This window comes from Nasonia vitripennis, chromosome 2 (assembly GCF_009193385.2).
Source record: "Nasonia vitripennis strain AsymCx chromosome 2, Nvit_psr_1.1, whole genome shotgun sequence".
Classification (NCBI taxonomy): Eukaryota; Metazoa; Arthropoda; class Insecta; order Hymenoptera; family Pteromalidae; genus Nasonia; species Nasonia vitripennis.
This window is the reverse complement of record NC_045758.1, coordinates 1269037-1283841: the sequence shown is the minus strand read 5'-3', so window position 1 is coordinate 1283841 and position 14805 is coordinate 1269037. Positions and strand designations below refer to the sequence as shown.

The window sequence follows — 14805 nt, the reverse complement described above, 5'->3', positions numbered from 1 at the left end:
GCCGTCGTCGTTGCGGCCTCTCTCCAGTGCGCGAGGCGTAAACGAGCTCTGCGCTGCATTGTGCAGCTCTGCCTAAAACCGCAGGAGCCGAAGTTCGCGCGCATAGTTCGCCGCCGCTTCTTCTTGTGTACAGAGGCGCAAGAGAGAGAGAGAGAGAGAGAGAGAGAGAGAGCACGTGCCGCGCGTATAATGAGTCATTCATGCATGCAGCGGCGCCGGAAGGCCGCTTGGAGAACTGATTCTTCTTTTTTCCCCCTCTCTTGTACTCGGACACTTGCGCGCACGAGTTTTCGTGTTGCAACGCACACACACACACACACACACCGCGGCGGAATTATGTCATATTTCTAAAAGTGGTATCGCCGCGTAACGGTGTGAACACTGTAATGGGCGTAATTAGCCGTCCGCGTACGTCCGCTGGGAAAAAATACATAGGAGCGTCGAAAATGGACTAATTGACGCGCGGTAATCATCGGGAGGCGTAGAGCGCGAGCTTTTCAGCTTGCTCGCCCAGCCGTATACTCGTATGCGTGTATCGTCGAACAATCAGCCGGAGTGGCGTTTGTTTTTCCGCGATACACACTCGGCGCAACAATGAGCGTTTTAATTATTTAATGCCGTGCTTTACTTTCAGCGCTCTCTCTCTCTCTCTCTCTATCCGGAGAGTCTTCTCTCACTCTCGTTTTGCTGAATGGGACCTAGTTTCGCCAGAGTTTAGCAGGTGCACGCCGCGGGTTTATTTATAGAATTTTCACGAGAGAGAGAGATCGATGCACGAGCGGCTATTAATAACCGCTTGCCGACAAAGAGAGAGAGAGAGAGAGAGATAGAACAATGTTCTTTATTCTTGTTCACTTTTCGAAAATTACGCTCCCCCCGTCGATCGATACTCACACTACACCTCTCTATTATTCACCGACTGTACACACAGCACTGTGTATTTACAAAAAGTAATGGTGAAACACACGTGCTGCACATATCGAGTACGAAAAAGAGGGTCAGCAACGTTTCAGGTTCAGGGCTGGTCGCTCTCTCTCTCTCTCTTTCAAGTCTGAAATTAGCGCGGGCCGCTGTCACCATCTATACACCCTCCCGAATATCCAGTCAGCTGTGAACGATACCGCGCGCACACACACGTGCCATTAGAGGTTAAAGCGCTTCCTCTATTATTTTTTCGTCGAACGCTAATAGCGCGAATCCATATTTCAGTGGGATGATCGCTCGCAGGGGACGTACTGTCTAGCCGACTAGTCCGCACATGTCGTGCGAGCTCGCGGGGAATGCGTGTATAATTGATTACGTAAGGCAAGGTCGGTCCGCGCGAGCGCGGTTTTTACACTGTTATTATATTTAGATAATTGTCTGGACAGCGCGCGTTAACGAATCGCGGCCGGACGTGTATTAGCGATCTATTTTTTTTTTTTTTTTTTTTTTTTTGTCAGCAGCAGCTCGGCGTTGTCGTATTTTTCCTGAAAAATTTCTCCGATTTCTCCACTCCGCGCACGCTTTTCCGATGGACACACTCGGTTCTTTTTCTGCACAGCTAAACCATCCGTGTAAGGTCGCCGCAGCGCTGCATTTCACAGACTCTCGGTGCGCGCTCCCTTTTTTTCTCGCTTTCCGAGCTAGACAGCGCAGCCTTCCGTTTATATAAAGGCGCATTATTATTTATTTATTATTTTTTTTTTTTTTCAAATGAAAACCACTCACGCCAGACACATACAGCGTTATATGCCAATGGAAATAGTTCAAAGAAATCGCGCCGTCGGAGCAGAAAGTTTCGTGCGCGCGCGCGCGCGCGTGTGTGTGTGTGTCACGCCATCCTCTTGGCGAAAAATAAGCCGGCTGATTACCATTATGCATGGAAGTTCGCACTTTGGCGCACGCGAGCTTTTTTCTCCCCGTCGTCCGCAGGTCGGCGTGCCCTGCTGCACATATTGATTTTCCGCGAGCTCCCGGTGGCAAAGTAGAGAGAGAGAGAGCTTGCGCAGCGGCTTTTCATTCAGAGAAGCGAGACCGCATCGGGTGGGCGAACAGCGAAGTTCGCGCCAAGAAGCTCGAGAGAGCGAAGGGCGCGAACGACGATCGGGAAGTCGAGGAGAGAAGCAACTCGAGCAACGAACGGCGAAGAATCAGACAAACAGAGAGAGAGAGAGATAGGCGAGGCGAAAATACACACAGACGTCGGCTCGCGCAGCGGAACCTTGAGAGCGAGCGAGGAAGCGACGCGCGAAAATTCGGTCACGGATACCCTCTCTCTCTCTCTCTCCCTCTCTCTCTCTCTGTGTGCGCCGACGCTCGCTCGAGGGAAGAAGAAGCCCCGCCGCATAGGGATGCAGGGCAAAAGTGGCCTCGGCTGCACGCCGGCGCGTCACTCTCATCCAATCGAGCGTTTTTCGAAAACTTTCCACCGGCCACGCGGTCCTAGTCGTACACGATTACGCGCGTTATTATAGCTACGCTCCCGAAATAATATATCCGGTGGAGGCCGCGCGCGCACGCGTTGCGCAACTCTCTATGCGCCCCGTGCGAGCGTTTTTAGGCTTGAATGGGGAGTAAGGAAGGAGCACGAGTACCTGCCTACAAGAAGGCCCATACGTCTCGGCGCTATCCATTATTCGTTGAAAGCTTTTAGCCCGAGTGAAAGGACGAGGGCGAGAGCGATGAGCCAGGACTCGAGGCGGTGTCTGCAGAGCTAGCGGCGCAGATCGAAGAAAGTGCGGTGCGCGCAGCCGCGAATCAATCGGGAGAGCGAGTGTGTGCGCGCTACTTACTCAGCTACGAGCTGCCGACTGGTCGGCGTCTGCGAGGCTGCGTCTCTCTCACTATGCCGCCGCGGTCGTCGTCACATGCGGCCGGAGTAACGCGCGCGCAGCGAAGACGTTGCCGAGCTGCCGAGGAGCGGCGGCTCCATGGCCCCCGTCACTCCTCGCCTCCTCTTCTCCGGCTGGCCTCCTCCCGACCTCGGACTCGGCCTCGTCTCAGGCGCTTTCCTCGCGGCGACACTGCGGACTCGGTCGTCGCTGAGGAGCAGCACCGCTAGCGGCTCTCGCGGCGAGACTGGCCTGCGACGAGCAGCTAGAGCGGCGGCTATAAATAGGCTCGAGCCGTCTCCTTCCTCGTCTGCGCCTGCTTCGCGTCGCCCTAGACGTGCTCCTCGTCGTCGTCCTCGGCGTCGTCCTCGTCGTCCTCGTCGTTCTCCTCGTCGTGGCGCTGTCGCACTCGCTCTTCCGGCTCGTCGTCGTTCCCAGCACTGCTGCTCACCTCGCGCACATCTCTCTCTCTCTCTCTCTCTGCTGGACAGACGACAATTTGCACACACTCGCGTTTTACTCCCGCACTCGCGCGCGCGTGTGTGCGGGTTCCCTCGCGCAGCCAGCTGACTATCGCTCGCGCGGTTGATCGATGAGGGAGAGAGAGAGGGCAGGCAGCGCCTAGCAGCCCGAACTACTTTCCTTCGCTCGGGGAGTCTGGCTGGTGCGCGGCTCTCACTACTGCGAGGAAGCAAAGTAGTAGCGGGCCAGCACAAGCGGACGCGCGGAGAGACCGAGCGAGAGAGCGACAGTCTTGCGTGCATGGCGCGCGCGCTCTCCTCTTTCCCGGGACCGACTCCCCGGGCTCAAGGTCGCCGCCGGGCGAATTCTCTCTCTCTCTCTCGCTCTCTCACTTGCCTCTCTCTCTCTCTCTCTCTCTCTCTATCTCTCTCTCGCCGCTGCTAACGACCGCAACACTGAGGCGCGTGACACACTGGCCGCGAGGAAACACGCACACGCGCACAGAGGACCGCACTGACGTGGCTGCCGAGCCTTCTCCGCGGACGGGGCATCCGCGCGCACGCGGCGGCTCCGAGACGGGGAGAGCTGGGGTGTATTAATAGCGCAGAGCTACCTCTCCCGCGCTCTCTCTCTCTCTCTCTCTCTCTCTCTCTCTCTCTCTCTCTTTCGCTCTCCAGCTCGCTCTTTCTCGAAACTCGCCGCCGCGGGTCAACTTACTCTCTCTCTCTCTCTCTCTCTTTCTGCTCGGCGACACGCGCGTGCACGCGACCGAAAACGACACTGTCGCACCAGCCGAGAAAGCGACGACTGCAGAGGAGAGTCGATCCGCACTGTGCAACTCACACTCCGATCCCCAGGCGAGGTGGAATCTCGCTTGCTCTCTCTCTCTCTCTCTCACTCTCGCTGCACTGCACGCGCGCGCTCTCTCTACGACGGCTCTGCCTCGACTCTCCCACTCGCGAGGCGCTACGCTCGCTCGCCGCGGATCCGCTCGATCCCCCACCCAGAGCCCACGGGGACGCGGACCTGCGCGCAAGCTCGGGAAAGAGATACCAGAACTAGCAGCAGCGCCGCCGCCGTCATCTCGGAATTTCGGAGCTGGTGCGACTGCACTCGCGCGCTGCAGGCCACTCTCCGCGCTCCCTGCACACGTGGCCGCGCCTTCGGGGACCGGAGAAAAGTCCCGCATCTTGAACCTGCTCGCTTCGTTTTTGCATCCTCCCGGGGCGGATCCGCCGAGTCATCGGAGGAAAAACTCGGTAAAGACCGCCTGGAAAAAAAAAAAACTGGCTGACTCAGAGCCCGCGCGGGCTGACCGTACCCGGGCCCTTTCCACTTCCGAATCGGCGTTTCATCGCCGACCCCTCGGTCCATTAATCACTCGGCGTAATTTCACTTTGATTGCGGTTTATCTCTTCGTCGCGTAGATATACATGCCGATGCCTGCGGCAGCTCGATACACAATTTTCCGATGCTCGGGTGTGCGCGCGAAAAAGGGGACGACGTGTTTTGCCGCTGAGAGAGAGAGAGAGAGAGAGAGAGAGAGAGAGAGAGAGAGAGATGCCCCGGAGGGCAGCGAGGATGGATTGCGATTCGATGTGCGCGAGCTGATTGATTGTCCTTTGATGCGGAGGGTTGGTGACAAAAAATGAAAGAACGCGGAAATTCGCGAACTCGCTCTCTCGGGGGAGTGCGTGCACGAGAACATGGAACTCGGCGTTAAGCGAGCAAAGCCCCGCGTTAATAAATCGACCTCTCGCGGCGAGAGTTGAGGAGAGAAAAAACGCAACAGTAGGTATACGGTATGTGCGGTGGCGAGGGAGCGATAAGTTCGCGCGAGCTTTCGAAAAGTTTCGCGCGCACGCAACGCTTTTAATTTTATAGAGTCGTTTTGTTGGTTTTACGCGGGGCTATAATTGCGCTCCGCGTATATGGGGTTGGGAATATCGATCGGTACTGGCGCGACGACTAATGGTCTCTCTCGACTCGCTTCTCAGCTCGACGAGAGCGCCGATAAGGACGCGAGCTTTCGAGTGCGGCTGCCGCTTCGAATCAATTGATTGCGTTAATCTTATCGGCAATAAGCGCGATAAAATTACGAGTGCGTGAATCTCTCGTGCGCGCATTCCTCGGTGTTGCTTTCTGCGCTTCGGCTCTCGGAAAATAGAGACACGCGTACAGGCGCACGTGCGAATGGGCTCGGGAATTGGTATGGAAAAATGAGCCCATCAGCAATTCATCAGGCAAACAGAGCCGCTCAATTTTCCGGCTTATCTGTCGCGAGTTCGATGGGCTCCTTATTTCGATGACCCTTTCGCGCGGAGCCCATGAATAGCAAGTGTTCCGGGGAGTCACCGCCGCCGGGATACTTCCTGGCGCGCTGGAATGCGGCTTATTACAGCGCTTGTCGATGTCACCAGCTCCCGGTATTCGCGGTCGGAATTTTCCCATATGTAATTTATCCATCGGCGAAATTACGCCGTAGCATCCGCACGGTACACACAGCTCTCTCGGTTTAATTACTCTCCGCGGTGCGGCTGACACACGCGCTGGAAAAATTAGCCGTCAAAGAGGGCTATAGCTATAAGCTGCTACTGGGAAAAGGGTCGCGCGCGCGAGCATCGAGCGTAATTATTTCGCGTGTGCGGACGGCGCGACACGCATGCGACTGCTGGATCTGCACGAAGGGCCACTCGAGCACAGAGAGTAGCCGCTCGCGGTGTGCGCAGCGCAGGAAAAAGAGAGCGAGAAAGAGCGAGAGAGAGAGAGAGAGAGAGGAGGGATATTCAAGATGGCGCGCGACGTGTACGGCCTCGAGTGGTATACGCGCGCGCAAAAGGAGGAAAAGCCAGGCAGCAGCCCCAGAGCTCTATAGAACGTCGCCGCCGCCGTGTTGCGGATCGATCTGCGCTCGTCTCTCTCTCTCTCTCTCTCTCTCTCTCTCTCGCTCCCACCCGCCGCCGCCGAATTGTTACGTCACTAGGTCACCCCCTTTCGATACGTTATGCCGACCGTCTCTCTCGCTCGCTCGTCGATAGGAGAGAGCTGCTGCTGGTGCTCTGGCGCGCGGAACAGGTTCGCGGGACCCGACGACTCTTGGCTATCGCGTACTTCGTTCCGATCGCGAAACGTCTAGCGCAATCGATAAACCGGCTGCTGCCCAACCCTTTGTAGCGCCGCTGAAATAAAAGCGGCCGAACAAGCAGCGATCCATAAATACGAGGGAGAGAAGACACACGAGAGAGAGAGAGAGAGAGAGAGAGAGCTCGACTGAGTCAGGAATTTTCAAGGGCTCTCTCTCCCTCCATGTTTGCCTTTCGGAGGCTGCGCGCAGAAAACTCGGCGACGGCTCTCTCTCTCTCTCTCTCTCTCTCTCTCTCTCTCTCTCTCTCCTAACTACTGCTACCAGCAGCGGAGAGGAATGAAAATGGGAAATTTGCTCTCGCTCGTTCTCTCCCGACGGCGCCGTCGGGGTGGGGAAGCGCCGCCGCCGCAGAGGGGGAGGAAAACGCCTATGACGTCACGCAGCTCTGCCACCGCCGCCGGTGACCTTTGCCTCTTCCTCCTCCTCCGCCCCCCCCCCCCACCCCTCTTGCTGCTGCTGGCTTTTATCGGCGCGCATCATTCCTGATTTCTGATGCTGCTGCCGCCGCTGCTGCTGCTGCTGCTGGCAACCCCTTCGAGGGATCGTTCCTCGCGCGTATGTGTGTGTGTGTGTGTGCTCCACTTACACGCGAGATTTTATTATAAAATATTATACGCGATGGTTTTCGTACGCTGAGCGCTTTGATTCGGGAGACGAGGGCTGGATCAGGGGGCTTTTTTATCATCTTTCTCTGACCTTAATTACCCCTCACCGGATCGTATAGAGCGAGCGTTTTATTTTTCGGTTGTACATAGCTCGTTGCCGCGCGCGCGAGAGAGATAAGTTCTTTACGAGCGCGTTGCTGTGTAATAAAGCGAGAACGAGTTTTTTTTTTTTTCTGCCCAGGGAAATTCGGCGACGAGGCGCGCATAAATATGAGAGAGAAAGAGAGAAAGAGAAACTCGACGTCACGCGTCGTCGTGAAAGTTTGATCGGCCGCGCTATAAACAAACTGATCTATAGTAATCCGCGAGTGCTCGTAAAAATAGCCTCGTACATACGCCGAACGGGGAGGGGGCTATAGGATAACTAAATACGTACACTCGCGACGCCCCAAGTATTTCATAACGAGGAATCAATGCGCCATAGGCGAATTTTCGCGCGGATCTTCCCGACCTTGAGTATAGTTCATAAACGACGACTGCGAGTCTCAGGGTCTCGGAGTAATTATCGCGCTCAGGATGTATTTCTTTTCTCTTCCTTAATTACTCGACTCAATCGTACATACGGCGCTGCTGCTGTCTTTGACTTTGGGATTGGAAAAAGCCCGCGAATATCATCGATGATTAATGGAGCTTCTCTATACCGAGCGGACAGCGGGGCAAAGTTTTGATTGTGTTTGAGGCTACGGGCGAAAATGTATACACACGCCGGGCGAAAAAAGTTTTTAAATTATTCTTGACCTCGGGGGCTAGGACGATCGATGAGTTTCCCATTACCCGCTAGCTCGAGAGCTGTGTGTGTGCGTGTGCGTGTGTGTGCTCACCACACGGTACGCGTATATACGAGCGGCGGGAAAGTTAAACAATGCGCGCGCGCGCTTAATCTCAAAAATATGTGTATTACTCGAGGCTCGAGAGCGAAGTAAGCAAGTGTACCACTATGCTCGCGCGCATATACTTCCTCGCTTCTGTTCATTCAGGGGTGTAAAGCCGCGCGCTCTGTGAAAAGGCCTTTTTAAAGCGGCGAAGAAACGAGTTCGCGCAGATTATGCGGCGCGGCGCTACATCGGAAAGTTAATAAAAGAGCACTTAACGATTGCCAAGGGATTGGCCCGAGTGTGCTCTGCGTCACCTGCTGTTATATACTACGCGATACGCGCGCGCACTTATAAATACTCCGACGAGAGAGAGAGAGAGATTTTTGCGCGAAACAGAGAAGAGATAAAGCTAGTCTCTCTCTCTCTCTCTCGGAGACATCAAACGAGAATACGTCAAACGTGACAGAGAGTAAAGTCGATCTATTTCGGGAGCCAGGGGAGAGCAGCAGCATACGAGGCTGTATATGCTGTACGCAAGCGTCGGCGGCGGCCGCGTAGCCAGGCACTTTTGTTTCCACTGAAATAGACACTTTTCCGTTAGTTCCGACACTGCCGGCACCGCCGACGCTCCTGCGAGCTGTTTTGGCGAAAGTTTCTTTCTCTTCCTCGGCTCTGCCTTGCGAGAAAGCCTGCTGTGTGCCGTGTGTGGAGGATTTTTATCCCCCTTTTATATCGGGAGAGGGAATATATAATAATCGAGTTTGAAGCCATTAATTTAGCAGCGTCGTTTTTCAAAAAAAAAAAAAATCACCGCCTATACGATTATTCGCAAAGGAAAGCATCCGTGTGTGCAGGAGTATATAGAAGCGAAGGGAGAGGTCGATCGTTAACGACGCAATTTTCAAAACTCGCGTGACTCGGCCGCGTCTAATAGCGTTCAAATCAGATAAACGTGTCGGAAGGAGGAGGAAAAATCCGTGCCGCGCGAGGTGGCCTTGGTCCTTTCTTTTTTTTTTTCGACCGGCTCGCTCTCGCATTATTATGCAACAGTGTACAGGGCCTCTACGATCCTACAGACATAGTCGCGGTCGATCGCGTGGGCGTCGGCTCCCTTTCAAACGCGGCAGCGTCAGCTGTATGCCTACGGCTTCGGCCGCGAGGTCTTTACTCTTTACACTTGGCTGCAGCTGCAGCGGCAGTCGCGCATCCTGCGTCACGCACTATTCGCGCGCTCGCTTACGAGGCTTCGGCTCCGACGACGACAAAGAACGCGGCTCTCGATAATATATAGGGTTGGTCCGCGGCGATGTCGTCACGCGATGGGGCGGAGCCGGCGTCGATAAAAGATTTTAGATTCTCTCGGAGACCTACGCGATGGGCTTATAAAGCGCGTATTTTGTCAATAGACGCAAACACACGCGGAGACGAGCGCGCTGTATATAGAGCTGTTAATCGAATTAGCATCGTCGCGTATCGCGGGGCGAAGGCCGCCATTGTAATACGAGTAAGCTGATTAATACGTGTGTCGCCGAGACTGTGTTTGCCGCTGAAAGTATGAAATCGCGCTCCGTAATGATACACCTTATAGCCGGGCTGAATTTTAATAAAACGATGATTGATAGGCGCTTGCTAGCTCAAACTGCCGCAGCATCGATCGCTCGCTTCGCTTTCGACGCCTTTTTTCGTAGCAGAAACGTATACGATATAAATTTTACTTAAGGATAACGAAAAATCCATACGACTCGGCCGTCGCCGAGGAGGGAGTAAAATTTCGAAGAAGGCAATCTCGCGCTTATTCAACTGGGCTCGCACACGCCGCGCTCACGTGTGCATCCGCGCCCAGTCTAGGAATCGATCGGCTCCGCCGCGCGTCCGACCTGACCCGTCTGCGCCGCGATCGTCATCATGCACACATAGGCGTATACTGTTGATGGAGCAGCGGAATGAACTCGCGCTCTCTCTCGGGCTTAATTAAGCATTCGCATTATGATTATGAGCCGTTGGAAAAATCATTAATTTAATAGAGATCCCAAATCGATCCCGTGCGGTACCTGCAGAGCTCATTCTATTCTCTCGTTTGCAGAGAGATTTTGCAGTATATTGTTATTACGCGACGCGTCAAAGTCGACGAGCCGGCTAATTGTACGCAGCGCCGACGATGGCGGCCGATAATATTGATGAAAGTTAGACGAAAAATAAACGCTGCACGCGCGACTTAAATAGCCGTACGAGAGCGATAAACGCAGCTCGATTACTTTACGGTTAAATTTTACTGCCCGCCGAGCGCCGAAGCTTTATTAATTTTTAATAATTCGTCGCGTTCGCTGTTTACGAGTGCGAAATTACGATAACGCGCAGGTTAATACGCGTGATAAAGCTCGCGCTCAGCCATAACTATGCAGCTCGGGTCGGCCGCGTTTTATAACGATGAGCTAACCGCGCGCTCGCGCACACCATTACACGATTCAAGGGCGAGAGTCTATAGCGAGAAAATATCGCTCCGCGAAGATATCCGTGGATGGAAGCCCTCCGGGTACTTGACAATTCTCGAAATAGGATCATCGCACTCGAGAACAGAGAGAGAGACGCTCGTAAATCCGCGTCGATTTTCCACTCAAATAAAGTTACGATCGCCGGCCCTCTATCTCTCTCCGCGAATTCCGCGCTGTAAATACGGTATACGGCTCTAACGTAAATTCCTTCGGTAGAGAGACGCGACCATTGAAACTATCGCCCCAAAAGCCTACGCGTGTATGAGCTACTCGCGCACGCATAATTACATAATTACACGCGGCGTACACAGAAATAAACTCCGCTAATAATAGGCGGGAACGAGGGAGAGAGAGAGAGAGAGAGAGAGAGAGGAAAGGCTCAAAAATCCGCGTGCGAGGCCTCTCTCTCTCTCTTTCTCTTTCACCTCCTCCTCCTCCCCCTTCTCCGCGCGCGTAGGCTCGAAAGAGCCGGCTCAAACTGGAATCTTCGGGATCGGAATGGTTTCGCGCGTCCGGCCTTACAGTCGCGCGCGTACACGCGAAAGCGTTGGTCTCTTCGTGGGAATCCCCCTGCGTGTTCGCCACGATGTACATAATATTTATGTATATGCGTGTTTTTGCGAGTCACGTTGCGCGAACAATTGACGCTGCTGGAAACTGGAGTGAAAGCGCGCCGGGTCTCGCGTACGTACGTGTAATTTTAATTGGAGCGCGGGAGAGAGAGAGAGAGAGAGAGAGAGAGTTGTCGCGCAGCTATGATAAGTTTGCAGCGCGGAGATAGTTTGGGCGCGCGTTGCGATCTCGAGGCTTGGATTGTGTCGCTCTGCGGCCTGTACAACGACGAGGAGGATGAGGCGCTGTCTCGTACTCGGCGGCATTGTTACAGACGCCGAGTTACGAGTTGCGAGAGTTTGAGGGTCATGCCGCCTCGCAATCGCCCGTTGTACACGCCTAGATGCGGGATTTTCAAATCGATTCGCTGGGGAGCGGATAATCGAAGCATTATCTCGGCGTGCTACAAGAGAGCGAGTCTTAAAACTCGGCGAACCACGCCCTTCCCCGTAAGGAAATCTCCCTGGCGGCACGGGTCAATCCTCCGCCTCCAAGCTCGGCCGTCTATACACGCGCAGCTGTACAGCTGATCGTACCCGGCATGTGCGCGCGCGTGTGTGTGTTTGTGTATGCGGAGGGCAAATATCGAGAGGGGCTAATAGGCGACGTCGCCGTATCGGAAATCACTTTTTCCCCCGATTGAGACTAAGTGGATTAGACTCTCCCTCGCTGCGATCGTCGTGTTCTTGTCGTAACGCTAGAGAGCTGCGTGTCAACACACCGAGACGCATATCTCGCCCCCGTTAATAAGAGAGAACAGGGCTCGCACGGAATTTTCATATTTCGGCCGCGACTTTGATTGAGTGCCGTCGATGCGACGCCTCGATAGCCGATGAGAGGCTCGTTTGTTTGGCGCTCGGTTGGTTCTGCGGCACTTACTCGCTACGCAGTCAGCGTCGCAGAGAAGCTAGACATCAACTCACCTGCAACAGAAAAGAGGATTTTTTTTATTAAAAATTAGCTAAACGGTGAACGAGGAACGCGATGAAGCAGCATCGTCGACGCGTCGGACGAAGGTCAAGAGCCGGCGGTAATATAATCTGTAATTCGGCGCACCGGTCTCGACTGGCCCCTTTGTGCGCGGGCCTGACGACATCCGTCGTGGCTGTTTTCGACTGAGACGCGCAGCATCGAGATGAATTTATGTAACGGCCGACTTATTTACTCGTGGAAGCGGTTGATTTTTCCGGGCCAATTGAAGTCGATAAATACCGACGTGATCTCTCTGGAAAATGTACATTTCAATGGTCGAAGATAGAGAGTCGATTCGCGAAAAAGTTGGAAATTGGAATATGAATTAAAGGCACGTACGCCGCGCAAAAACGGCGCCGCGTTTCACGTAATCGCGTTATACGATATAGCGGCTCGATTAAATCCAGTCGTAACTACATCGCCTTTTATCGCCGTTTGCTATAACACGACTTTCCGAAAAGCTGCTGCCGACTGATCCGGAGAGAGCTGTATATATAGGCGGCCCTGCGCCCCGACGTCGCATTCTTTATCGCTGAGGCATTATCTGTACAGGTGTTGGATACAGGTGTGCTTATGTGTGGTAGAGATAGGCGCAGATAAGAGAGATGCTGATGCTCGCGGCCGAGGATTCCAGGTCGAGGGCCCCCCCGATCAGGTGCACTGAAAGCCGACGAGAGAGAGAGGGAGAGAGATCGTATCTCTCGAGGCAGTCGCTTTTGAGAAGCAGAGAGAGATTTTTGGAAGCTGCTGACTGCGGCCGCCGTTTCTAGCTAAAAGCGCAGCAGTAGTAGAATTCAGTATCAATGGCGTAATCTCCTCTGCATTATACGCTCGTAATCCAGTTACTCAATGCAAGGAATGACTCAGGCTAATCTATATCGTGAGCGAATTTGATAAATCACCCGCGGCGATAAGGCTGCGAGACGACTCTGACAGTTCACAAAGTTATGACCGGTCTCTCTCTCTCTCTCTCTCTCTCTCTCTCTCTCTCTCGCGGGAATTAAAAGGCACCTTCGATAAGGTCCTCCCGCAGCAGCTGCTCTTCTCGCGCACATCGCATAAATCCCCGACTATGGAGGACGATAACGCTCGTGTGTGGAAAAAAGGAACGATGCGACGAGGAGACAAAAAGAAGTGTGTACAAGAGGCCGTCCGCGCGTTATCTCGAAAGTGTCGTCAACTTTCCGCCGTATCGCGCCAGATAAGATATATACTCGCACCGGGAGAAACGGCTTTGTACTAACGTATTCCGGATCGGTATTGGCTGTGCGGAAGACAGAGAGAGAGAGAGAGAGAGAGAGAGAGAGAGAGAGGCGAAAATCACGTTGCAGTGCGCGAAATTCCGGCCACAAGTCATCGCTCGTACACGCAATTGTATCAGCGGATAAAGGAGAGATAGCCGGTGGATGATCGATAGGGGCTTGTGGATTTCGGCGCTCGAACGTTTTTCAACGGCGAACGGCTCCCGAGGGCCCGCTTCGATTTGCCGCAGCAACGGAAGGAATCCGAAACGCAAACAGAGCCCTCCGCGTAATCCGGCCTGTCACACACTCTCTCTATCTCTCTCTCTCTCTCTCTCTCTGCCCCGAGGAGAAGAAAATATTTGAAGGAGCTCTAGTCCGGCGAATCAATCACGGAAGGAAGCTATACGTGTGTCGAGGAATCGATCTTAATCAGAGCGGAAATGTACAAGGAAAGCGAAAACAGCCTCGCGCGCGACGAAACAATGAAATTCAATATCCCGCAGAGCTATAGCGTATATACAGCGCGTAAGGAGAAATGATAAATATTTTGTAATAAAAATGCTAAAACGCCGAGTCGGGAGTATAGAGCGCAGAAATGACGGAGACACGTGCCCCGCCGCAAAGGCTAACGGAGGAGGAGGAGGAGGAGGAGGAGGGGAGCGCGCTCACTCACACAGAGGGGGTAGGGGAGAAACGCGCGCGCACGCGGGGATGGAAGATTAGGGCGATCGTTACAACCCGAGCCAAGGTTCGGCTCTAACCTCACCTGGCGCCTCACCCGCTCTTCTCTCTCCCTCCGGCACACCCCCGTGTGTTGCGCAGCTGCTGCACACTCACACACACGCGGAATATTTGCATGCGATCAGCATGCACGCGCGCGCTCCTTTATCCCGAGCGAAAATCGGCGCTAAAAACTGGGGCTGCCCAACTTTCTCGCGCTTTCTCTTTTCTTTCGCCTCTGCGCGTGCGTCTCTGTGTGTAGTGTGTGTGTGTGTGTGGGATACACACTGGGGGGGAAAGTTTGCTCGCGATGCAGGGGCAAGATTTCGGCGGATTAGCCGGAATATCATGCTGGGACGTGTAGTCACGTGTTCGCCGCCGATCTATTAACGAGTCGCTCATCCAATTCCCCGTACGTATGCGATTTTTACGTGCGCGATAAGAGAGGAAGAGAGAAAAATCATCCAGCGGGTCAGCTCGCCATTGTCGGAAAGTTTTAATTTATTTTCTCGACTCGGCTACTGTTACAAGTACGTCCGCAGCGGCGAGAGCTGGATAACCGGGTCAAATTTGACTTTGCCTCTTATCTCCGCGCTGCTGCGAAAAAAAAAATACACATCCGCGTTTCTTTGACGATCGCGGTTGGCAAAGTAGCGGTCGGCCGTTATCGGCCGAATATGTACACAAGAGGCTCTCTCTCTCTCTCTCTCTCTCTCAAGTGCGCGCCTGCGAGCGGTTACAGCCGACAGCTGGTGTGTTTTTGATTGATATCGAACGCTGAAAATGTCAACGACACCGAGAGAGAGAGAGAGAGTATAATTGCACAGACTGAGACGGAACTTCGCGGCCTAGTAGGCTATACTGC

At 54.0% G+C, this 14805-nt stretch overlaps 1 protein-coding gene across 14 annotated transcripts in view; it reads right to left on the bottom strand.

The window, feature by feature from the left end:
- Positions 1-14805, bottom strand: part of LOC100121013 (plasma membrane calcium-transporting ATPase 1) — a 92970-nt gene that overhangs the window by 47737 nt on the left and 30428 nt on the right. For 7 of the 14 annotated variants that reach the window (XR_004226628.2, XR_004226630.2, XR_004344654.1 and 4 more), the window contains exons 1-2: positions 3993-4217; positions 2775-3296 (exon numbers count right to left, since the gene is read on the bottom strand). The exons of 2 other annotated variants lie outside the window; for them this stretch is intronic. The gene's annotated coding sequence lies outside the window, so the exon portion shown is untranslated. Of the gene's footprint in view, positions 1-2774; positions 3297-3992; positions 4226-14805 lie in introns of those variants that run through there. 5 more of the 14 variants (XM_016984188.2, XM_031922834.2, XM_031922836.2 and 2 more) reach the window with 3 other exon arrangements.